Source organism: Oncorhynchus keta, chromosome 35 (assembly GCF_023373465.1).
Source record: "Oncorhynchus keta strain PuntledgeMale-10-30-2019 chromosome 35, Oket_V2, whole genome shotgun sequence".
NCBI classification, from domain to species: domain Eukaryota; kingdom Metazoa; phylum Chordata; class Actinopteri; order Salmoniformes; family Salmonidae; genus Oncorhynchus; species Oncorhynchus keta.
The window spans coordinates 73,581,460-73,595,858 of NC_068455.1; the positions used below are offsets into that span (position 1 = coordinate 73,581,460).

At 44.7% G+C, this 14,399-nt stretch overlaps 1 protein-coding gene and 1 long non-coding RNA gene across 7 annotated transcripts in view; both read left to right on the forward strand.

Annotated features, from left to right (window-relative positions):
- Nucleotides 1–14,399, forward strand: part of LOC118379639 (phosphatidylinositol-binding clathrin assembly protein-like) — an 82,064-nt gene that overhangs the window by 19,703 nt on the left and 47,962 nt on the right. The gene's annotated exons all lie outside the window — the stretch shown is intronic.
- Nucleotides 288–968, forward strand: LOC127916203 (uncharacterized). Its single transcript, XR_008093870.1, has 3 exons — nucleotides 288–578; nucleotides 647–751; nucleotides 857–968. It is a non-coding gene; the product is annotated as an uncharacterized LOC127916203 (long non-coding RNA).

The window sequence follows — 14,399 nt, forward strand, 5'->3', positions numbered from 1 at the left end:
TTTCCTCTCTTCAATCTCCTATTTTTCCCCTCTTGTCTCTCTTTCCTTTCGCTTCTCTCTCTCCCCTGCACTCTCTCATCCTCGCTGTATCAATACCCTATCCGATCTTCACCTGTACTTTTCTCTCTTCAGCTCTGCCAAGAAACAGTTCCTTGGGAGCCGACATTGTTATGCAGAATGTAATAGTCTATCGTTCTAGATCAACAGTGTTTTCCTGTTGTACATGGACATGTACAGTTGAAGTCGGAAGTTTGCATACACTTAGATTGGAGTCATTAACTAGTTTACATACACTTAGGTTGGAGTCATTAAAACTAGTTTACATACACTTAGGTTGGAGTCATTAAAACTAGTTTACATACACTTAGGTTGGAGTCATTAAATCTAGTTTACATACACTTAGGTTGGAGTCATTAAAACTAGTTTACATACACTTAGGTTGGAGTCATTAAAACTAGTTTACATACACTTAGGTTGGAGTCATTAAAACTAGTTTACATACACTTAGGTTGGAGTCATTAAAACTAGTTTACATACACTTAGGTTGGAGTCATTAAATCTAGTTTACATACACTTAGGTTGGAGTCATTAACTAGTTTACATACACTTAGATTGGAGTCATTAAAACTAGTTTACATACACTTAGGTTGGAGTCATTAAAACTAGTTTACATACACTTAGGTTGGAGTCATTAAAACTAGTTTACATACACTTAGGTTGGAGTCATTAAAACTAGTTTACATACACTTAGGTTGGAGTCATTAAATCTAGTTTACATACACTTAGGTTGGAGTCATTAAATCTAGTTTACATACACTTAGGTTGGAGTCATTAAATCTAGTTTACATACACTTAGGTTGGAGTCATTAAATCTAGTTTACATACACTTAGGTTGGAGTCATTAAAACTAGTTTACATACACTTAGGTTGGAGTCATTAAATCTAGTTTACATACACTTAGGTTGGAGTCATTAAATCTAGTTTACATACACTTAGGTTGGAGTCATTAACTCCTTTTTCAACCACTCCACACATTTCTTGTAAACACCCTATAGTTTGTCAAGTCGGTTAGCACATCTACTTTGTGCATGACACAAGGCATATTTCCAACAATTGTTTACAGACAGATTATTTCACTTATAATTCACTGTATCACAATTCCAGTGGGTCAGAGGTTTACATACACTAAGTTGACTGTGCCTTTAAACAGCTTGGAAAATTCCAGAAAATGATGTCATGGCTTTAGAAGCTTCTGCTAGGCTAATTGACATCATTTGAGTCAATTGGAGGTGTACCTGTGGATGTATTTCAAGGCCTACCTTCAAACTCAGTGCCTCTTTGCTTGACATCATGGGAAAATCAGAAGAAATCAGCCAAGACTTCAGAAAAATATTGTAGACCTCCACAAGTCTGGTTCATCCTTGGGAGCAATTTCTAAATGCCTGAAGGTACCACGTTCATCTGTACAAACAATAGTACGTAAGTATAAACACCATGGGACCACACAGCTGTCATACTGCTCAGGAAGGAGATGCGTTCTGTCTCCTAGAGATGAACGTACTTTGGTGAGAAAAGTGCAAATCAATCCCAGAACAACAGCAAAGGACCTTGTGAAGATGCTGGAGGAAACCGGTACAAAAGTATCTATATCCACAGTAAAACGAGTCCTATATCGACATAACCTGTAAGGCCGCTCAGCAAGGAAGAAGCCACTGCTCCAAAACCGCCATAAAAAAGCCAGACTACGGTTTGCAACTGAACATGGGGACAAAGATGGTACTTTTTGGAAAAATGTCCTCTGGTCTGATGAAACAAAAATAGAACTGTTTGGTGATAATGACCATCGTTATGTTTAGAGGAAAAAGGGGGAGGCTTGCAAGCCCAAGAACACCATCCCAACCGTGAAGCACCGGGGTGGCAGCATCATGTTGTTGTGTAGTCCTTTGCTGCAGGAGGGACTGTTGCACTTCACAAAATAGATGGCATCATGAGGGAGGAAAATCAGGTGGATATATTGAAGCAACATCTCAAGACATCAGTCAGGAAGTCAAAGCTTGGTTGCAAAAGGGTCTTCCAAATGGACAATGACCCCAAGCATACTTCCAAAGTTGTGGCAACAAAGTCAAATGATTGGAGTGGCCATCACAAAGCCCTGACCTCAATCCCATAGAACATTTGTCGGCAGAACTGAAAAGGCGTGTGTGAGCAAGGAGGCCTACAAACCTGACTCAGTTACACCAGCTCTGTCAGGAGGAATGGGCCAAAATACACCCAACTTATTGTGGGAAGCTTGTGGAAGGCTACCCGGAACGTTTGAAGCAAGTTAAACAGTTTAAAGTCAATGCTACCAAATACTAATTGAGTGTATGCAGACTTCTGACCCACGGTGAGTGTGATGAAAGAAATAAAGGCTGAAATAAATAATTCTCTCCCATTATTCTGACACTTCATTCTTAAAATAAAGTGGTGATCCTAACTGTGGAATTTTTACTGGCATTATATGTCAGGAATTGTTAAAACAGAGTTTAAATGTATTTGGCTAAGGTGTATGCCAACTTCTGACTTCAACTGTGTGTACACGTGTCGTATGTGTGTGTGCAGTTACCAGTTATACGGAGTGTTTGTCCCAGTCGTTTCCTGTGTGTGGCGAGTGTAGGCAGGCCGCAGTGTACCAAAACAACCAGATTACAGGAAGCCTTAGACAATGAGCAGGAGAGAGAGAACCAGGGCACCCACCCAGCCCGGCGCCTCAAGCATCCTCTCAGGTGCTCTGATCCAGGCCGTGGCTACTCAGGTTACTGCGCCGCCCTCCTGGGAGTCTGGAAGTCTGGCTGCTGACTGTACTATACTGCACCTGAGCCTGAACAAGGTTACTCTAGAGAGGGTAGACTGGGAGAGGGCCTGCTTCCATCCCCCCACCCCAAGGGCAAAAGATGGGGATGGAGATATGGAAGGCACAACAGTAAGGTCGGGGGTGGATATAGGAGTGATTGAGGAGGATATGCTTGGAGACGGCTCCATTGCCCAGCTTGGAGACGGCTCCATTGCCCAGGTTGGAGACGGCTCCATTGCCCAGGTTGGAGACGGCTCCATTGCCCAGGTTGGAGACGGCTCCATTGCCCAGCTTGGAGACGGCTCCATTGCCCAGCTTGGAGACGGCTCCATTGCCCAGCTTGGAGACGGCTCCATTGCCCAGCTTGGAGACGGCTCCATTGCCCATGCCCGGAGACGGCTCCATTGCCCATGCCCGGAGACGGCTCCATTGCCCATGCCCGGAGACGGCTCCATTGCCCATGCCCGGAGAGACGGCTCCATTGCCCATGCCCGGAGACGGCTCCATTGCCCATGCCCGGAGACGGCTCCATTGCCCATGCCCGGAGACGGCTCCATTGCCCATGCCCGGAGACGGCTCCATTGCCCATGCCCGGAGACGGCTCCATTGCCCATGCCCGGAGACGGCTCCATTGCCCATGCCCGGAGACGGCTCCATTGCCCATGCCCGGAGACGGCTCCATTGCCCATGCCCGGAGACGGCTCCATTGCCCATGCCCGGAGACGGCTCCATTGCCCGGAGACGGCTCCATTGCCCGCAGACGGCTCCATTGCCCGGAGACGGCTCCATTGCCCGGAGACGGCTCCATTGCCCCCGGAGACGGCTCCATTGCCCGGAGACGGCTCCATTGCCCCGGAGACGGCTCCATTGCCCATGCCCGAGACGGCTCCATTGCCATTGCCCGGAGACGGCTCCATTGCCCATGCCCGGAGACGGCTCCATTGCCCGGAGACGGCTCCATTGCCCGGAGACGGCTCCATTGCCCGGAGACGGCTCCATTGCCCGCCCGGAGACGGCTCCATTGCCCGGAGACGGCTCCATTGCCCGGAGACGGCTCCATTGCCCATGCCCGGAGACGGCTCCATTGCCCATGCCCGGAGACGGCTCCATTGCCCATGCCCGGAGACGGCTCCATTGCCCATGCCCGGAGACGGCTCCATTGCCCGGAGACGGCTCCATTGCCCATGCCCGGAGACGGCTCCATTGCCCGGAGACGGCTCCATTGCCCGGAGACGGCTCCATTGCCCATGCCCGGAGACGGCTCCATTGCCCATGCCCGGTACCACCCCTATCTGGCTGGGAGGAGCGAGGACACTGATAGAATGCTTATGCTAAGCACATGTTCGGTCTCCCACCTTGAGATAGCGAGGTTTTCAGATGTAGAAAGGGGGGCATAGTGAATGTGTGTTTATATTTAAGCAATAAGGCACGAGAACCTGGGGATTATTGTGTGCTAACTCCCAACTAAGGGGTGTTCTTTATACCCGAGGCGAAGCCAATGCCCTTTGGAGGGTGTTACTCTCGATATGTCCCGGGTTCAGGTCCCTATTGCTTTCGTAAAACGGTTGCCGACATGTATTAAGAAAAGTTTTCATTCAAACGTTATTACATTGAGTGAGTTCTGAGATTCTGAGGTTGCTAGCCAAGTAGCATTGCCAGCCTAGTAGCATTGCCAGCTTACTAGCATGGGGAAATGTTGTCTAGATTCTATTTTTCCAGGGGAGATTAAGTTTATAACATTTACATTTAAGTAATTTAGCAGACGCTCTTATCCAGAGCGACTTACAAATTGGTGCATTCACCTTATGACATCCAGTAGAACAGTCACTTTACAATAGTGCATCTAAATCTTAAAGGGGGGGGGGGATGAGAAGGATTACTTATCCTATCCTAGGTATTCCTTAAAGAGGTGGGGTTTCAGGTGTCTCCGGAAGGTGGTGATTGACTCCGCTGTCCTGGCGTCGTGAGGGAGTTTGTTCCACCATTGGGGGGCCAGAGCAGCGAACAGTTTTGACTGGGCTGAGCGGGAACTGTACTTCCTCAGTGGTAGGGAGGCGAGCAGGCCAGAGTTGGCTGTCTGGGCTGTGAGACAGTGGATGCGTATTGATAAATCTAATGAACTTGTTAATTGTTTGATTCTCCTCTACTTCTGATGACTTTTTAGCCAGTAGTTCTGAAAGTAGTGCTCACAAGCTAACATTGGTCCCCCAAAAATGGTTTCCTACGTCACATTGTGTGCAGATATGTGCACCACCTCATTGCTCGCTCTGTCATTTGTGTTTGATGTGCCTCTTGCTAGCTGTCACTCACATGAAGCTCATTGGTTGAACTCTAATTCTTAAGGGGCTGACCCACGTGGGGGGGAATTAAGGGTAGACAGTGGGGTGCAGATTCCAGAAAAAGTTGCTTTCAAACTAGGGGTTTTGTTGCTAATTGAGGCAAGACCGTAATTCTTCTCATGGATTATGGGTGTATGAACTACACATTGACGCATCAAGCCCAAAGCGGAAGGTTTAAATAACAGTTAGTGGTCGCCAATGTTCCGGCGCGTGTCTTTTAACAGACATTACCCGGAGGATGCTGGGATTGTGGTTCTATAACTCCCTGCTATCAACCAGTCAGCATCCAGTTTCCGTAAACACCCGGTTTCTAAACTATGCTAACACTGAGTCACCTCCCTGCTGTCCCAGATACTGAATGGACCAATCTGCCTCAGTGACGTTACTAGAAGAAAGAGGTAGAGGAGGAGAGAGAGAATGGAGGGGGAGAAAATGAAAGAGAAAATGAAAAGAAAGGGAGAGGGAGTGAGTCAAAGGAGAGAGAATGGGCCAATCTGCTTGAGTGACGTTACTAGAAGATTGTGTCGTCAATAAAACTACTAATAACTCTGGAAGGGAGAGAATAGAGGAGAGAGAAGGATGGGGAAATGAAGGAGAGATGGATGAGAGGGAATGAATAGAGGGGAGAGAGAGAGCGGGCGAAAAGGACAAAGCGTGAGGGGATGAGGGAGCTGGAGAGCGACAGAGAGGAAGGCTGACAGCTAGCAAGAGATGGAAAGAGGGTAAGAGAAGGCGGGAGTGTCAGAGGGAGGGTAAAAAAAGGTCTGTAGAAAAGCGTTGACTGTGACTGTGTCAGAGGGGAGATAGAGGAGAGCTCCGTTATCATATGGTGGAGTGTAGGTTTAAACTGACTAATGGAGGTCGCCAGTCACAATAATCTAGAGACACATATTGCGTACTCAATGGCAGGGTGGACACGAGGTGTGGTGGGCTGTACAGGCTGTACAGGAATGATGAGGTGCCCTTATCTTAAAACACCCAGTCTCTGAGCTCCAGGCTGGCCCAGCCCAGCAGAATACACACACACACACCAGGGCTTGACATAAAACATGTTTTAGTCCTTTTGACAAGTAGGACATTTCTATACTTGTCTAAGCTCAATATGACGAGGGTTATCATTAACTAGGGTTATTAATATGACTAGGGTTATCATTAACTAGGGTTATTAATATGACTAGGGTTATTAATATGACTAGGGTTATCATTAACTAGGGTTATCATTAACTAGGGTTATTAATATGACTAGGGTTATTAATATGACTAGGGTTATCATTAACTAGGGTTATTAATATGACTAGGGTTATCATTAACTAGGGTTATCATTAACTAGGGTTATTAATATGACTAGGGTTATCATTAACTAGGGTTATCATTAACTAGGGTTATTAATATGACTAGGGTTATCATTAACTAGGGTTATTAATATGACGAGGGTTATCATTAACTAGGGTTATTAATATGACGAGGGTTATCATTAACTAGGGTTATTAATATGACGAGGGTTATCATTAACTAGGGTTATTAATATGACGAGGGTTATCATTAACTGGGGTTATTAATATGACGAGGGTTATCATTAACTGGGGTTATTAATATGACGAGGGTTATCATTAACTGGGGTTATTAATATGACGAGGGTTATCATTAACTGGGGTTATTAATATGACGAGGGTTATCATTAACTGGGGTTATTAATATGACGAGGGTTATCATTAACTGGGGTTATTAATATGACGAGGGTTATCATTAACTGGGGTTATTAATATGACGAGGGTTATCATTAACTGGGGTTATTAATATGACGAGGGTTATCATTAATTAGGGTTATTAATATGACGAGGGTTATCATTAATTAGGGTTATTAATATGACTAGGGTTATCATTAATTAGGGTTATTAATATGACTAGGGTTATCATTAACTAGGGTTATTAATATGACTAGGGTTATCATTAATTAGGGTTATTAATATGACGAGGGTTATCATTAACTAGGGTTATTAATATGACGAGGGTTATCATTAATTAGGGTTATTAATATGACTAGGGTTATCATTAATTAGGGTTATTAATATGACGAGGGTTATCATTAACTAGGGTTATTAATATGACGAGGGTTATCATTAATTAGGATTATTAATATGACGAGGGTTATCATTAACTAGGGTTATTAATATGACTAGGGTTATTAATATGACTAGGGTTATCATTAATTAGGGTTATTAATATGACGAGGGTTATGCCTTTGGCAGCTGGACAGGCACGAGGCTGTGGCCAATATGCATCTCACCTACACTTTGACCTGTAGGCTTGTTTAATGTACATCAATACAAATGGTTTTGAATATTCTAATGTTGGCCTCTCTGATCCAGTGCTGATCGGCGTAATTGTTTGATATTTTTATTTATTTTTTACTTGTCCGTTCGGACAACTAACAGAGCCTTCAGAAAGTATTCAATTTTCCCACATTTTGTCACAGCCCGAATTGAAAATTGATAAAAATCTATTTTCTCACGCTTCTTACACACATTACCCCATGATGGCAAAGTGAAAACATGTTTCTAGAAATGTGAGCAAATGTATTGCATAATAAATACAGATATCTAATTTACATTGGTATTCACACTCCTGAGTCAATGCTTTGTAGAAGCACCTTTTTGGTGGCAATTACAGCTGTGAGTTTTATTTGACCTCGTCTCTTAAGAACTTTGCCCACCTGGATTGTACAGTATTTGCCCATTTTTCTTTTAAATGTTCTTACATCTCTGTCAAGTTGATCCTGGCTCGACAGCCCTTTTCAAGACATGCCATATATTTTTCAAGCTGATTTTTAAGTGATCAGGCTTCTCCGGAACATTCCATGTCGTCTTGGGAAGCAACTCCTGTGTGGATTTGGCCTGGTTTTTTAAGGTCTGTTGGAACGCCGACTGAACCAGGTTTTCCTCTGGCTATAACTGTGTTCTGTTTCCCTTTTATCCGAAAATAAACTCCCTGGTCGTTGTCTGATGCAGCCAACACCATGTTTGAAAATATGAAGAGTGGTACTCAGTGACGTGTTGTGTTGAATTTGCCCCAAACGTAACACTTTGTATTCAGGATACAAAGTACATTTCTTAGCCACATTGCAGTATTAAGTGTCATGTTGCAAACAGGATGCGTGTTTTGTAACATTTTTGTTCTGTACAGACTTCCTTTATTTCACTCAGTCATTTAGCTTAGTATTGTGCAATGTTGTTGATTTCATCCTCAGTTTTCTGATATCACAGCCATTAAACTCTTACCTGTTTATAAAGTCACTCAGTCATTTAGCTTAGTATTGTGCGATGTTGTTGATTTCATCCTCAGTTTTCTGATATCACAGCCATTAAACTCTTACCTGTTTATAAAGTCACTCAGTCATTTAGCTTAGTATTGTGCGATGTTGTTGATTTCATCCTCAGTTTTCTGATATCACAGCCATTAAACTCTTACCTGTTTATAAAGTCACTCAGTCATTTAGCTTAGTATTGTGCGATGTTGTTGATTTCATCCTCAGTTTTCTGATATCACAGCCATTAAACTCTTACCTGTTTATAAAGTCAACATTGACCTCGTGTTGAAATCCCTGCTTTGTTTGTGTTCTACCAATGGGTGCCCTTTGCGAGGCATTGGAAAGAACTCCCTTGTCTTTGTGGTTGAATCTGTGCTTGAAATTCACTACTTGACTTTTTATTTATTTTACCTTTACTTTACTAGGCAAGTCGGTTAAGAACAAATTCTTATTTTCAATGATGGCCTAGGAACAGTGGGTTAACTGCCTTGTTCAGGGGCAGCTCGGGGATTCGAAGTCCAACGCTCTAACCACGAGGCTACCCTGCCGCCTCTACACTCTAACCACGAGGCTACCCTGCCGCCTCTACACTCTAACCACGAGGCTACCCTGCCGCCTCTACACTCTAACCACTAGGCTACCCTGCCGCCTCTACACTCTAACCACTAGGCTACCCTGCCGCCTCTACACTCTAACCACGAGGCTACCCTGCCGCCTCTACACTCTAACCACGAGGCTACCCTGCCGCCTCTACACTCTAACCACGAGGCTACCCTGCCGCCTCTACACTCTAACCACGAGGCTACCCTGCCGCCTCTACACTCTAACCACGAGGCTACCCTGCCGCCTCTACACTCTAACCACGAGGCTACCCTGCCGCCTCTACACTCTAACCACGAGGCTACCCTGCCGCCTCCACACTCTAACCACGAGGCTACCCTGCCGCCTCTACACTCTAACCACGAGGCTACCCTGCCGCCTCTACACTCTAACCACGAGGCTACCCTGCCGCCTCTACACTCTAACCACGAGGCTACCCTGCCGCCTCTACACTCTAACCACGAGGCTACCCTGCCGCCTCTACATTCTAACCACGAGGCTACCCTGCCGCCTCTACACTCTAACCACGAGGCTACCCTGCCGCCTCTACACTCTAACCACGAGGCTACCCTGCCGCCTCTACACAACCACGAGGCTACCCTGCCGCCTCTACACTCTAACCACGAGGCTACCCTGCCGCCTCTACACTCTAACCACGAGGCTACCCTGCCGCCTCTACACTCTAACCACGAGGCTACCCTGCCGCCTCTACACTCTAACCACTAGGCTACCCTGCCGCCTCTACACTCTAACCACTAGGCTACCCTGCTGCATGTGTTGGGTACAGAGATGGCGTAGTTATACAAAAATCATTTTACCCATATTATTGTACACTGGACGAGGCCATGCAGTTTATAATGCGATTTCTTAAGCACATTGGTATTTTGTGTAGGTCAGTGACACCATCTCAACTGAATCCCACTTTGTAACACAACAACATGTGGAAAAGTTAAAAGGTGTGAATACTTTCTGTCGGCAATAAATCTATAGTCTTGTTTTCCGGAAAATGTTTTTTTGCTTTTCATGGACGAGAACAAGCTTTAATGTCGAGCCCTACACACACACTCACACTCACACAGACACACTTTTGATTTAGTGTTGGTCTTCAAGTTGTAGAAGTCAGAAGTGCATCGTTCTATTCCTGCACTGCAATCAGTTTCTGCAGACAGATTGTCAGGGGAGTTACAAATGCTTGTACTTCCTAGAATGATTTGTGAACCCCTCATTCTAGAATGGATTGTGAACCCCTCGTTCTAGAATGGATTGTGAACCCCTCGTTCTAGAATGGATTGTGAACCCCTCATTCTAGAATGGATTGTGAACCCCTCGTTCTAGAATGGATTGTGAACCCCTCGTTCTAGAATGGATTGTGAACCCCTCGTTCTAGAATGGATTGTGAACCCCTCGTTCTAGAATGGATTGTGAACCCCTCGTTCTAGAATGGATTGTGAACCCCTCGTTCTAGAATGGATTGTGAACCCCTCGTTCTAGAATGGATTGTGAACCCCTCGTTCTAGAATGGGATTGTGAACCCCTCGTTCTAGAATGGATTGTGAACCCCTCGTTCTAGAATGGATTGTGAACCCCTCGTTCTAGAATGGATTGTGAACCCCTCGTTCTAGAATGGATTGTGAACCCCTCGTTCTAGAATGGATTGTGAACCCCTCGTTCTAGAATGGATTGTGAACCCCTCGTTCTAGAATGGGATTGTGAACCCCTCGTTCTAGAATGGATTGTGAACCCCTCGTTCTAGAATGGATTGTGAACCCCTCGTTCTAGAATGGGATTGTGAACCCCTCGTTCTAGAATGGGATTGTGAACCCCTCATTCTAGAATGATTTGTGAACCCCTCATTCTAGAATGATTTGTGAACCCCTCATTCTAGAATGATTTGTGAACCCCTCATTCTAGAATGATTTGTGAACCCCTCATTCTAGAATGATTTGTGAACCCCTCATTCTAGAATGGTTTGTGAACCCCTCATTCTAGAATGGGATTGTGAACCCCTCGTTCTAGAATGGGATTGTGAACCCCTCGTTCTAGAATGGGATTGTGAACCCCTCGTTCTAGAATGGATTGTGAACCCCTCGTTCTAGAATAGATTGTGAACCCCTCGTTCTAGAATGGGATTGTGAACCCCTCATTCTAGAATGGGATTGTGAACCCCTCATTCTAGAATGGGATTGTGAACCCCTCGTTCTAGAATAGATTGTGAACCCCTCGTTCTAGAATGGGATTGTGAACCCCTCGTTCTAGAATGGGATTGTGAACCCCTCGTTCTAGAATGGGATTGTGAACCCCTCGTTCTAGAATGGGATTGTGAACCCCTCGTTCTAGAATGGGATTGTGAACCCCTCGTTCTAGAATGGGATTGTGAACCCCTCGTTCTAGAATGGGATTGTGAACCCCTCGTTCTAGAATGGATTGTGAACCCCTCGTTCTAGAATGGGATTGTGAACCCCTCGTTCTAGAATGGATTGTCAACCCCTCGTTCTAGAATGGGATTGTGAACCCCTCGTTCTAGAATGGATTGTCAACCCCTCGTTCTTGTTTAGCATATTGGCCCTGTGTGGTAATAATAGCTTTTATAGGTGTCTGACTCACACCACTGACCAGCTCTCTTCTCTCCCTCCCTCTTTCCTTTCTGCCTTCTGGGGAAATGCATGGTATTTTTCATCTGGAGTAAACATCCGTTACTAATCGATAGAGGTGTGTGTGTGTGTGTGTAAGAGTTTAGATCAGCGTCACTAACAGTGAGTCATTGTGGCTGCATCATCGACCCTGTCGTACAGATTCGTACACCAACATCTGGGTTGTCATCGTACAGGTCATCGGTAGTTCTGCCACAGTGGCAACACCATTACCCGCCCCCCCTTCACTATCACACACACACACACACACACACACACACACACACACACACACACACACACACACACACACACACACACACACACACTGTCGCACCGCCCGGCAAACAAACTACATTGAACGGTTAATGCTTTTGCACCAATCAGTTGTGTTGTAACAAGGTAGGGGTGGTATACAGAAGATGGCCCTATTTGGTAAAAGACCAAGTCCATATTATGGCAAGAACAGCTCAAATAAGCAAAGAGAAACAACAGTCCATCATTACTTCGAGACATGAAGGTCAGTCATTGCAGAACATTTCGATAACTTAAGTTTCTTCAAGTGCAGTCGCAAAAACAATCAATCACTATGATGTAACTGTCTCTCTCATGAGGACCACCACAGGAAAGGATGACCCAGAGTTACCTCTGCTGCAGAGGATAAGTTCATTAGAGTTAAGTGCACTTCAGCTTGCAGCCCAAATAAATGCTTCACAGAGTAAAGTAACAGACACATCTCAACATCAACTGTTCAGAGGAGACTGTGAATCTGGGTTTCATGATTGAATTGCTGCAAAAAAAAAACACTACTAAAGGACACCAATAAGAAGAAGACTTGCTTGGGCCAAGAAGCAGGAGCAACGGACATTAGACTGGTGGAAATCTGTCCTTTGGTCTGATGAGTCCAAATTTGAGATTTTTGGTTCCAACCGCCGTGTCTTTGTGATGTAGAGTAGGTGAAGGGATCTCCACTTGTGGTTCCCACCGTGAAGCATGGAGGAGGAGGTGTGGGGGTGCTTTGCCGGTGACTCTGTCAGTGAATTATTTAGAATTCAAGGCGCACTTAACCAGCATGGTTACCACAGCATTCTGCAGCGATACGCCATCTGGTTTGCGCTTAGTGGGGCTATCATTTGTTTTTCAACAGGATAATGACCCAACACCTCCAGGCTGTGTAAGGGCTATTTTACCGAGAAGGAGAGTGATGGAGTGCTGCATCAGATGACCTGGCCTCCACATTCCCCCAACCTCAACCCAATTGAGATAGTTTGTGATGAGTTGGACCGCAGACTGAAGGAATAGCAGCCAACAAGTGCTCAGCAAATGTGCAAACTCCTTCAAGACTTGGAAAAGCATTGTGAAGCTGGTTGAGAGAATGCCAAGAGTGTGTAAAGCTGTCATCAAGGCAAAGGGTGGCTACCCTAGAATCTGACATATAAAATATTGTAACTTTTTTTTGGTTACTACATAATTCCATATGTGTTATTTAATAGTTTTGATGTATTCACTATTATTCTACAATGTAGAAGATAGTAAAACATTTTTTTTTACCCTTGAATGAGTAGGTGTCCAAAATTTTAACTGCTACTGTCACCCGTTGAGCATGTTTGGGATGCTCTGGATCGACGTGTATGACCGACTGTTCCAGTTCCCGCCAATATCCAGCAACTTCACACAGCCATTGAAGAGGAGTGGGACAACAGGCCGCAATCAACAGCCTGATCAACGCTATGTGAAGGAGATTTGTCACCCTGCGTGAGGCAAATGGTGGTCACGCCACGTACTGACTGGTTTTCTGATTCACGCCCAAGGTATCTGTAACCAACTGATGCATAGCTCTATTCCCAGTCATGTGAAATCCATAGATTAGGGCCTTTTAACTGAATTCCATATATGAGATATACCTCGGTAAAATCTTTTAATTTGTTGCATGTTTATTTTTGTTCAGTGTACAATTTCAGTCTCAGTCTCAGTGATGGACTGCCTTCCCCATCGCCTCCACAAGCGATTAGTCCACTCAGACAGGAAATTATATATTTTTTTGCTATTGCTCGACTGAAGAAATCTCGGTCGACCAAACAGCCTATTGTCCAGACATTCGACCGGTCGACTGAATGGATTCGGCTCTTTAACCCTAACCGTTTCTCAGTGACATCTGTTAGCTCTCACCCCCTCTGTCATTAAGCTATCCTACCCGAGCTATCCTACCCGAGCTATCCTACCCGAGCTATCCTACCCGAGCTGACAAGGTACAAATCTGTCGTTCTGCCCCTGAACAGGCAGTTAACCCACTGTTCCTAGGCCGTCTTTGAAAATAAGAATTTGTTCTTAACTGACTTGCCTAGTTAAATAAAGGTAAAAAAATAATAACTTTGTCTCTCTATCCTTTGATGCAATCCGTAGGGTACTACTGTGTGTGTGTGTGTGTGTGTGTGATTTTATATATAAAACACTTGTTTTTTTTCTCTCTCCTTAGCTTTTTCAGTTAATATAAACTTCTGTCGGCAGGTGCTCTTTGGTTTCCGTGGTAACTGCAAACTTTTCTCAGAAAGAAACAAACGTCTTTTAAGACGCATTCCATTCTCTTTTTATTTACTTGTAACTTTTTGAGTCTAGTTACTTTAACAAAACTCGTAAGCAGAAACAGCAATGTCTTTTTGTAAGTATTTTATTTATAGTTTTGAAAAGAG